Consider the following 11,616-nt stretch of genomic DNA (forward strand, 5'->3'; position numbering starts at 1 on the left):
CATCAACCTCTGGGACTAATTCAAGAATGGAAAAAAGAGTACTATCTCAAAAAAGAAACCAATGATCTAAAAATCTTTTTGATCTAAGGATCATAATGTTCTATTGAGGATATAATAACATCAGTGAGAAAGAAGAAACTGTGGAACAGTCTTCTGCAATTGATTAACTACTTAGTAACCCTTCACAAAAATTTTATGAGCATGTCTTTAATATAACACAAATATATTTCCAGCACTGTTTTATTTCTAGATTTGCTTTAATGACTATTAAATTGTCATAAATGAATCATTTCAAATATCATCTATTTCTGCTATAATATGGTAGTGGTTTTTTTAATCCACATTTTAGGATCGTATTTTGCATCACTGCCATTTATCTTCACTATCAGAATCTGTGCACTTACCAGTGTCCTTTATTACACAGCTGTAATTTCACACAGATTTTCTCATTACTGGAAAAGTGTTTTTCCTGAGTCAGTTTTGCATTTTAATGAACCATTGTGTATTTCATTCTAATTTCTTAATTTCATGGCTAGTTTTTGCCTATGATTTTTACAAAATTAAGGATTATGGCCATAATAGTGACAACTAATTTTTTTTTAAAAATTTATTTGGCATCCATTTTCCTGTGCTTCACTGAATTTCTTTGATTTCCTTGGAAGTGGGTGTGAGTGGGGAGAGAAATCTTTACATGAAGCCCATTTTACTACAGAAATACAACAGAGGAGTCATTTTCATCCAGTTATTCCCATATATTGGATTTGTGTCTCGTTTTCTGGAGTTCTGGTTCTCTGTACTGAAAGAAAGCAATTGCAGGCACCTGACCACACACATTAAAGGCTGCTGTGCCTTAGAATGAGAGATGAAAGCTTGTGATTTCAAAGACATAAAAGCATTCAATGCGGGCACACTTGAGAAAGTCACAGAAGATTTGCCAGCACAGTATTATTTGTACTGTCTAGGCTAGTATACAAGAGCATCATTACAAAGCAAAATAAGCCCAGAAGAACTCAGTTTGTCTCCTGAACATTCATTGCATGTCTATTTGATGATCCAAGAGCACAGTCTTGCAAAATCACACCGAAGAATACTGGGACAAAAGAACTTCACTTTGCCTCTTGAAAGGTGATGTCTTGCTGCTTACTCTCCTGGAAAAACAAACAATTCCAGGAAAGCTGGACCTGCAAAATTATCTTTGTGTTTAGCAAGCAGCATGGAAAACATTTAGGAGGTTTTTTTGTCAGTGGTTGCCCTTCTCAGCCCCTCACCAAAGCTCACTGCAGGGAGCCATTGTGGTCACAGAGAATACTCCAAATTACCTGTTGACACTTGACTGCATCCAGAATGTTGTGAAAGTACATTTTTTCTGTCTCAGCTACAACAAGAACTTCATAAGGCTGGGGTACAGTTCGTTTGCTGAACCAAAACGCTTCTCATAAGGCATCTCAATAGATAGAGTCCATTGAACCCTAATCCAAAGCCCTTGATCCAATAATGACCTAGATTTTGCTGTGTTTCTATTCAGACCTAAGCCTGATCTCTACAAACATAAATCCTTTTGGCTAAAATTATTGCTTCCTGTAACAGCTTTCTTTTGCACATTTATATCTTCTTCTGGAAATCTAGAAGAAAGAAAAATTTTTACTGTATCCCACAGTTCTTTTCTTCTTCTATCAGTTCTCTAGACTCTTCCTATATTTTTGGCCCACGAGTTTAATCTCTTTTTCTATAAATATGTAAAGATGATGTGCATTTTTTAGCATAATTATTCAACTTCTAAAGCAAAGACTAAGAGTCTTACACACTCATAGTTCTCTGTTCTTTCTTTATTTCCTTCATTCTCTTGCCCACTGTCTCATCTTGCTCATCCATCGTATTTCAGCATAAATTTATCCCTTTTCCTTCTGATGCACTCTGACCTCTGTTTCCTGGAAGATTCTCCAAACGTGCAGCCCTCACCTCCCTTGCTGTCTTTTCATACCTTTTGTTTTCTCCAAACTTTAAGAATCTTTTATCCTCCTAAGACATCACTCATGTGCCCTGTGCCCTTTGCTACTCTCAGTCCTTGAAAAATCCTTCTTCTTCCTCCAAATTGGAGTAGAAAATAGGAAAAATCTGAAGCAGTCATTTCTGCCTCTTCTTTGCTTCCCTGAGGTGCAGGAGACTGAAAGAAAGGGGATAAAAGAGAGGTCTGCACAAAAGAAAGGTAGATCACCTTAGAGGGAGTAGCCTGGATGGCCAGAGGTCCTGTTATGAGCTTTTAGATGAGAGGAAAAGGATACAAGAATGAAGGCAACATCTACTGTTTCCTTAGGGGGAGGAGAGTGGCCATCACCTGTCACCATGGCTCACCAGCCCTGCTTTAGCTCTTTGAATGCTGCAACAAACCAAATAAATAAAAGTTATTACATTTTCTAACTCCTTCTTATCAAGAGGAATGATCTTTCATGGAACATGCATGCTGGTCTCTGGAGCACTTAACACATTTAATTTCAGACTATGCAAAACTCAGGCACAATTATCTTTTATGTGAAAGAAAAATTCACGAGCTCTGTCTATATTATCAATTATTAAACTTAGACAATTAGAAACACATTTAGCAGATCCTGCATGCATCCATTTCCAAGTCCCTGTATACCTGCCTCTACACAGGGAGAAAAAAAGATCTGAATTGGAACCTCCATTAAAAGGACAACATGCCTTTAGCATTTTCTTAACCTCTAATTGCAGTGTCATCCACCATAGCCCCTCAATATAAATTTTTAAAGCATATTTTCTTCCCTTTCTTATTCCATTTCAGGACACTTGGGAGAGGAAAGATTTCTGAGTCTCTCTTCAAAAGAAAAGCATATTAGCTTTAAATTGAATAATGGAAAAATTGAGCTAAATAAAAGTCAGAAATCACAGCATCCTAGAATGGTTTGAGTTGGAAGGGACCTTAAATATCATTTACTTCCCACCCCCTTGTCATGGCCACAGACACCTTCCACTAGACAAAGTTGCTCCAAGCAAAATATGTCAAAATATGAAACTTAGCTTATATTGCCTTCTTGGGTAGGAGATCTTCCTTATTTTGGCTAACAGATGGCAAAAGACAATAAATGAAGGATGTGTCTCTGGCTATAAAACCTGTTGGTTCATGAAAAGGTCTATGGCTTCTCAAAGAAAGGGATAGAGTCTTTTGACATGTAAAATTAGCAAAGAAAGAAAAAAAGAGAAACTGTATTGTGCAGAGAAGCGTTTCAGGTTAGAGAGCCTTACTGTGGCTCTAAGAAGAGTTCCCTGTTTTTGTGTTTGAATGGTGATGGACCAGAGAATGCCAAAACTGAGTGAAGACAAAGAAATTGTAATAATTACCAGGATAAAAAGCCTGCACAACTTTAAAACAGCTAGGATAACAGGATAGCCACTGTTTTCTAAATGCCTCTTGTTTGGAAAAGTTTTCTTTTCCTAAGATCATGCTTACAATCAAAGGATACTGAAAATCACCAAGCTCTTGGAATAATTAAAGTTCTTCATTGAAACTAGTGGAATATAACTGCCAATAAAGATCTATTTACCATAGGAAAGACAAAGAGATGTTGATCTGAGAGGATATAGTGATCCTTCTTGCTTCTAGAGAACTTTCCAGGTTCAATACCCATTGAGGTATGGGTACTGCTATAGGCACTCAACTTTCATCCCTTCAGCTGGTTTTGCAGTTTGCTCCAAGTTCTTCTGTTCCGCTAAATAGATAATACTATGTTTGGAAGGTAATTCTTTGTTTCTGCATCACTGCAAGCCTGCTCTCAGATTTTACTAAAAGGAAACTGCTGTAGGGTCCAATTACCCCTGCTGGGCCTGCTAAAGTGGCCAACTTTTACGCAACTTTAGAGCAGCTGGAGAACAGCGGTTACAAAAGGTAAAGGCTGAAGGTGGGATGTACATCCCAGCACATCCCAGTAAGATCTTGGGAAAGGGTGCAAAGGCAACTAGTTAATAAATGAGACTATGTCCATGCATTTCTTTCAATATATATTATAAATGTTAAGGTAACTGCAAAAGAAGAAACGGATTCAGAAAATATAGTAGCTGATTTCTAGTGTCCCCTTCTGCTATTAGTGATGCACTTGTCTATAGCATAATTAAGCCCACTGTGCACCTGAATTTGTTTTCACGCTGATCTGAATGTAATTTAGCTGGATTGTAATACAGCACATTAAGTCTGTTTGAAGATGAACGAGACTTAAATTGCTGAAACCTACACCTCAGAATTTATTCTTTTTTTTTTTTGGTTGTTGTTTGTTTGCTTGTTTTGTTTGTTCAATTTTAATTTAGTTTTTCAGATGATGTGCACATGCAGAATGCTACCAAATCTTAATGATGTGTGGCTTGTGCTTAACCAGGTGCTTTATGATGTCTAAAGCAATAGCTTTGCTTTTGCAGCTCTGAAACAAACTCACCTTAAACATAAAATATGGATTCAAGTACATAGGGAAAGCTGCAAATGTTTAACAAACAGGTTTATACTTCAGACAACCTTTTTGGAAAGTATTGGATCAAACAATACACAACCCTGAGCCACATCAAACCTTTCCATCTCCCTGTTCATTGCTACATGTATGTACAAAAAATATCTGGTTGGCATATGTGCTGGTTTCAGCTGAGGTAGAGTTGATTTTCTTTCCTGTGGCTGGTGTGGGGCTGGGTTTTGGATTTATGCTGAACACAGGGTTGATAATACAGAGATGTTTTTGTTATTGCTCAGCAGGGCCTAAACAGAGCCAAGGCCTTTTCTACTTCTTGTATGGCCACGCTGGGGAGGTGACTGTGGGTGCAGGGGAGCCTGGGAGGAGACACAGCCAGAACAGGTGACCCAGACTCACCAAGGGATATTTCAGACCATGTGACATCATGCTCTGTATATAAAGTGGGGAGAAGACTGAGGAAGGGGAGATGTTTGTAATGATGGTGTTCAAGTTACCAAGTCATGGTTACCTGTGATGGAGCCATGCTCTCCTGGAGATGGCTAACCACCTGCTTGCCCATGGGAAGCAGGGAATTAACTCTTTGTTTTAATTTGTTTGTGTGCACAGCTTTTGCTTTCCCCATTAAACTGTAATCTCAAGCCGTGAGTTTTCCAGTGTTTACCGTTCTGATTCTCTCCCTGATTCTGCTTTTGGGGGAGTGAGCAAGTGTCTGCCTGGGGTTTGGCTGCTGGCCGGGGTGAAACTACAGCACCTTTTAATCATATGAAGTGAATCGTACATACCTTTATTTTCACAGAACTCTTCAACTCAGCTGCTCCACCATAACAGCCATGTAAAAATCCTTCCTAATTTCTTGGGAAAATCTTGTGTGTGGTTGTAAAGGACTTGCACACTAAAACCACAGGACAAGGTAAGAAAACTTGTCTTCTTTTCAAGAGAACACAGAACCTGGTTCCACCTTTATTAAAGATGCAGCTTTTATTTGTTGCTTTTACTGTAGAGCTAGGATGGAGCTCAGCTCCAGTTAAAGATCATTACATATAGGTATCTACCTGTAGGTGTCTGAATAAGACATGGAAATTCACTCTGTCCTGGATTATAAGGATAGGGTACCACTCCTGGTTGCAAATCTCACAGCAATCATCATATATATATGTATATATATAAAACATGTAAATGGATGCCTTGTATACACCATGACATCTAAAATGGAACTTTTCTCCCTAAAATGTCTGTGTTTAGGGAGAAAAAAAAAAGGAAAAAAATCAATCCATCCTGGTTAATCAGCAAACTAGATCTGTAATGGGAATTTGGATATCTCACTCATATATAGACAGATACAGAATCCTACATGGAAGCACCTTAATCCTGAGCTAAATCTTAAACTGAGTGTGCTGAATGGGCAATGCCTGCAGAAGGGAGTCTCAGGAGGAATTATCATGTGAAGATCAGCAATTACATTACAATAATTAAACCCTAAACAAATAAAACAAAAAAAACAACCAAAAAATTACTATATATATACAAACAGAAAAATTGAATATGCAATATAGGAAGTCTAAAGAAAATAAAATTTTCAACTACTGTTCATATTAGATTGTTAATAGTGATAAAGGCCATGACAGGCATCTGAAGTTTGACTAATAAGGTTAGAGGGACTGTGGTGTTTGCACAGTCCAGGAGCATTGAGCAAGACATATAGGAGGGCTGGCATACACTGCTGCAAGTGTGTGTTACTCACAGTAACTGCACTATTACTTTCTCTTAGACTTAGACAGCCCCTGGAGTGATGCACCAGGGAAGAGGCTCTTTGGTGAATCAATAACACTCTGAACAACCAGTTCATGCATTAAAAGGACAGTTCACAACTTATGGTAATATTTTTTTTCTGAGCTAGAAGGATGTAGGCCTGATGATCCAACACGGGTAACTGCATCTTTAAATTAGAATGCCCATTTATCTAGACCAGGGTGTTTTATTCATGGAGAACTTGAATACAAAAATCCCTGTGCTCTTCTCTAAAAGCCATTCACACTTCATTAACTGAGAAGAAACCTTTGAGGATACACTTTTAAGTAAATGCCCATCTCCAGACAGAAGTCTGGGGTTTGTAAATTAATGCTGAAACTTTTACTAAAGGTAGTAGGTACACAAGAAGTCCTTGTACATTTGAGATTTCTCTCTTTATTCTGATCTGCAGTGTAGGAAATCTGTAAATAAATTATCCTGATTGTGATAGATTATGATCCATGGTACCCCTAGACTGCATTTATTGTCTATTCATGTTAAATATACTGCAGCAGAATTAATTTAGTTTGTTTGCTTTTGCCTTTTTTTTCCCCTTGAGGGAAAGCATGACCAGTTATAAGTGATTTCATGTCTCAAGACCCTCTGCTTCTAACATCTGAGGAACTTAGAGGAGTGGTTTGTACCAGGGAATTCAAAGCTAATGGAAAACTACAGAGTTAAACCGGCTGACAGAGAGGATCTGCTTCCATACTGTTATGAAGTTATCAGGAAGTCCTTTAAATTTTCAACAGGATGTGCTTTCTGATTGAGCAGGTTAGCATAAGAAAGACAGACTAGTGAATCAATCTCAGTGTTTCTTCCTTGCATGGCAAACAGTATAGATTTCTCTGTTGTGTTCACTTAGCTGGCTGAGATGATTGCATTTTGGGTTGATGAACTGAATCTTTCAAAGCATTTAAATTGGAGGGGTAATGAGGGAGTTAGAGCTAAGACTTCCACACAACTCATAGCATGGTGAGAGTGTAGGTAGATGAATTAAAGGCTCCAAAAATTTTGCTAACAAAATTTTTGCTCTCTTATTTGTTTCTGGGATTTTAGTCGATGCTCTCTAAGACTGGTGGTTTCCAGGGGTAAGTTAATCCTCAAGATGCCTCTCTGAATAAAAGTAGAGATCATTCTGCATTAGTGGGGGTGGAAGGTCCTTTCCCACTAATCACAGAATCATAGAATATCCTCAGTTGGATGGCACCCAGAAGAATCAGCGAGTCCAGCTCCTGGCCCTGTGCAGGACATCCCAAGAATCCCACCATGTGCCTGACAGTGTTGTCCAAACACTTCTTGAGCTTTGTCAGGTTTGGTGCTGTGATCACTTCCCTGGGGAGCCTTTTCCAGTGCCCAGCCACGGTCTGGGGGAAGAACATTTTCTCATTATACAAACTCAACCTCCCCTGACACAACTCCAGCCATTCCCTCAGTTCCTGTCACTGGTCACCAGAGAGAAGAGATCAGTGTCTGCCCTGCTGCTTCCCCTCGTGAGGAAGCTGTAGACTGTAATGAGATCTCCCCTCAGTCTCCTCTTATTACCATCAATAATATTTATATCTTTGCAACCAGGAACGTCTTGGAACTGAGACACCCAGATATGAAATAAGTAGTCTAAAGAACAACTTCACTAAACAGAAAAGCTGCTTTAATATGCTCTTTAACCAAGGCTTCTGACTTACCAGCGCAGCAAAGCAATTTCCATTTTCAAGGGGGTTTTCTAGGACAAAGGTAAAGAAAAGGACATGTAAAACATTGCAGCCCTGTAACTTCTGCTAATAGACCTCCACTTTCTGCTGTGAGAGGAACCTGGGAACCATTCGGACTCTACCAAGAGCGTTTTGATCCACCTGGCAGTCCTTAGAGTTATGAGGAGACCAGCTGCTTTTTGATCCCTATTCATCTTGTGTGTCATTTTAAAATCAGGCTATTCACAGTCTGTGTTTTGAACAGCAGAATAAGACTGTTAATAACTAGCTGAACACAGGACTGCTGTATGGCTCAGGGTCATTGGCAACCAGATGTTTGATTGAAATTCCTCACAAAAATCTTCATTCCACATATATCAAGAACAGTTTTCTTATGCCATGAGGGCTAAGGTCTAGGAGTCTATAAAATTAGACTCTACTGTTGAAAGAATACAGGATACTACCACTGTTTCAAGTCCATTAAAAACTTGAAGGAAAAATTCATCCTTGTCCCAAATATATGTAAATCATAATTTTACAAGAAAGATATACAAATAACATGCCCCAAAAGCTTCCCATATGACTAGGAGCCATGGTTTAACTAGCTCAAATCTATTTCTGTTATGAGCCAATACCTCAATACCTTTCAAAGAAAGATAATAAATCTGAAGTGCCCTCCAAACCTCTCATCTAGATTAATAAAAAAAAAAAAAAAAAAAAAAAAAAAAAGAGGGCAGGAGAGAGGCTGATGCTTCCATGGCCCTTCTAAAGCTCAGAAGTGCAGTATAAATACTATGACAATAAAGCATCTCAGTTAAAATGATCCAGTAGTTCATCCACCTTTACTTCAAGATGGTAACAAGTCAAATACTCAAAAGAGGGAAAGAAACAGATTGAGGGACACTAAAAATTTACAACATTCCAATAAAATTTAAAAAGGAAAGTCAAGGTCACTTTGAATTTATAGAAAAGTAACAGCAGAAAAAGAATCAGTAAGGTGCAATGATAGCTAGGCGGATGAGAGGGCAGACATTTATGGTGTCAGTGATTGAAAGAAGGAAAGCAAGTGTTATCTGTTGAATTAAAACTCTAGACTGGAAAGAAAAATATTGGTGAGACTTAAATATGACCACTATATTGTTAGACAGGATATTTAAAAAATACACTCAGATTTAATTAGTAAAATTATTTCTCCAATATTTATTGTTTCTTCTTTTATTTTTTATATCCAGTGAAGCATTTTGCTTTTTTCACATGCTCCTCACTCATCACTGAGTTACACCATAGGCTTTGACTTTTTATTTGGCTAAATAACTGCAGGTGATTCTCCCAAAACATTTTAATGGACAAAAGATGAAGCAAAACCCCAACATTTCAGACCAATATAGAAGCTACTGGAGAGTCAGAGACCAGGGTAAGAAATTTATATCTTTTTTAACACCAGAGTGCTTTGTTTGTTTCTTTTATAATAGAGAGAGATAAAAGGCTATTGATGATAGCCATCATATTTCCACATGTGTTGGGATGGAATGTGCAGAGCAAAGAAACAGATAACACTTTTCTGAAGTTATACCTGCTATGGTGAGATGTGCAGCCAGAGGCTTTGAGTTTCAAAAAGCTTTTGATAAGGTTACGCATCTAAGATAATTGGTTACTGGAAGTACAAATATTTCAGGAGTTAAAGAAGTTCTTACAACTCAGAGGAAGTCCACGGATGAAGCTCTTCAGTTTTTGACAGATATGGAAAAGGTGAAAATCAGGACAAAGGGGCAGAACCTGTTCCCACTTCATGAGAACCCTAAACAGTTAATCTCAGGGTTTATAAAGGGCTGCATTTAATTCCCCTCCCAACCCTTGTTATTTCCCCTTCTAAGATTATCTTGGAAAGCATATATTAGGAAGGATTTGATTAAACTTTTTGTTCTCCTTACTGTGATACTTTGATATGAAACAAATAGGTGGGAAGGTGGGTTATTCCCCTTTTTCATGTAGGCCCTATTTTTAAAGATAAGTATAAATAGTTGTTAACTTCAGTCACCTTCGACTGTAACTGGGCAATTAAAAATGCCTTTGTCAATATTTCACACCCCAAACCCAAGAAAATGTATTTAATTTGAGAGTCAAGACTAATTAATCCCTCTGCTTCATTCTTTAACCTACTAGTGACTGCTGAGTGAATAACAACTTTTTCTGCTGTCACTGAACATAGGGCTCCATCTTGGTTTTCCAGCCATATCTTCCCGCTGAGATAAATAGTTCCAAAGGGTGTCCCTGGGAACAGTGATGCTCCTTGGAATATCCCCTGCATGGGCCATTTTGTGTATTCTCACACTATTCCCACACATGGTACAAGATGTAGAAAAGCTTCTGATCCATTCACAACTTGTTTTGTGTATGATCATCTTTCCACAGGAGAAAAGAATGGGACAGAATGTCATGGGTTTAAGCAAGCATCTACCATTAGGCCTAACTGCTGGGAGACAGCCCTGGCACACAGACTTTGCTGAAGATTCTGTGTGTGTCAGCCTGGGGAAATGCCAGCCCTGTGCGATGCAGAATGAGCCCTATCTTGTTATAGACAAACCAGGTCAGTGCTAATACAAAGGAAACATTCAAAGATGCAGTCCCTGTCTGTTTTGCATCTAAAGTAGCTACCTCTGTGCATGGTGCTGGTTTGCTCTCAAATGTGCCCATTAGTTTCACTATAATGAGGAAGGCAAGAAAACCTTAGAAGGCAGAGCTAGCGGTACCTGCACACAGCAATGCCTGCAGTGTGTGCTCCTTTGTTGGAGTCAAAATCTTTGTCCTGGCAATGTCCTATTCCTAGGACAATCCCCACAGCACAGGGAACCATCTGCTGGATGTTTGTTACAGAGATGATTATCCAGTAGTGCCTTACTGCTGTGAGGCCCTTCTGTCCTGCTCGGTCTTTACAACCAGCTTCACCTTTACCTTCTGTCATGGCTAATATCAACACAAACTTCCTTCATTTCAGACCCCACTGCAAGGAAACAACAATCTGCTGAAGACCTCAAAATGTCTCTCTCATTGGCAGCTGGTGCCCAGATGACATGCAGGTTGGTTTAATAAGAGACTGGTGATTTATGAGGATACCCTGAATATCCAGAATTGTCATAGTTATAGCAACAAATAAATAATTAAAAGTGATATCAGTAGGGCTCAGTAAATGCTGATTGAATATTCATACCTTTCTCAGCATTTGATATTATTTTGCTTTTTCTCCATCAAGAAAATTTGTATCTATATTCCCCTTCAGAGAATCAGACAATCATAGAATGGTTTGGGTTGGAAGGGACCTTCAAGATCATCCAGTTCCAACCCCTCTGATGTGGGCAGAGACACCTTCTGGTAGACCACATTGCTCAAAGCCCCATCCACTCTGGCATTAAATGCTTCCCGGGGTGGAGCAATCACAATTTCTCCAGACAACCTGTGCCAGTGCCTCACCACCCTCGCAGTAAAGAATTTCTTCTTAATACCTTCAAAGCATTAAGACAGTACAAGGTATTGAGATAGATATTAAGATAATACAGGTCTGCAACTTGGTGGCCTTTAAGGTCCCTTCCCACCCAAGCCATTTTATGATTCTATTAATTCCCACTGGCAAAATTTCAAAGGAGGAAATACAGAGCAACCATTGTTTCCTT

General features: G+C 38.7%; 1 long non-coding RNA gene across 1 annotated transcript; it reads left to right on the forward strand.

The window, feature by feature from the left end:
* The first annotated feature begins 5,296 nt into the window (after positions 1 to 5,296).
* LOC125316956 lies at positions 5,297 to 11,019 on the forward strand. Its single transcript, XR_007199921.1, has 3 exons — positions 5,297 to 5,379; positions 10,361 to 10,535; positions 10,944 to 11,019. It is a non-coding gene; the product is annotated as an uncharacterized LOC125316956 (long non-coding RNA).
* Positions 11,020 to 11,616: the final 597 nt, after the last annotated feature.

This window comes from Corvus hawaiiensis, chromosome 26, assembly GCF_020740725.1.
Source record: "Corvus hawaiiensis isolate bCorHaw1 chromosome 26, bCorHaw1.pri.cur, whole genome shotgun sequence".
Lineage (NCBI taxonomy): Eukaryota > Metazoa > Chordata > Aves > Passeriformes > Corvidae > Corvus > Corvus hawaiiensis.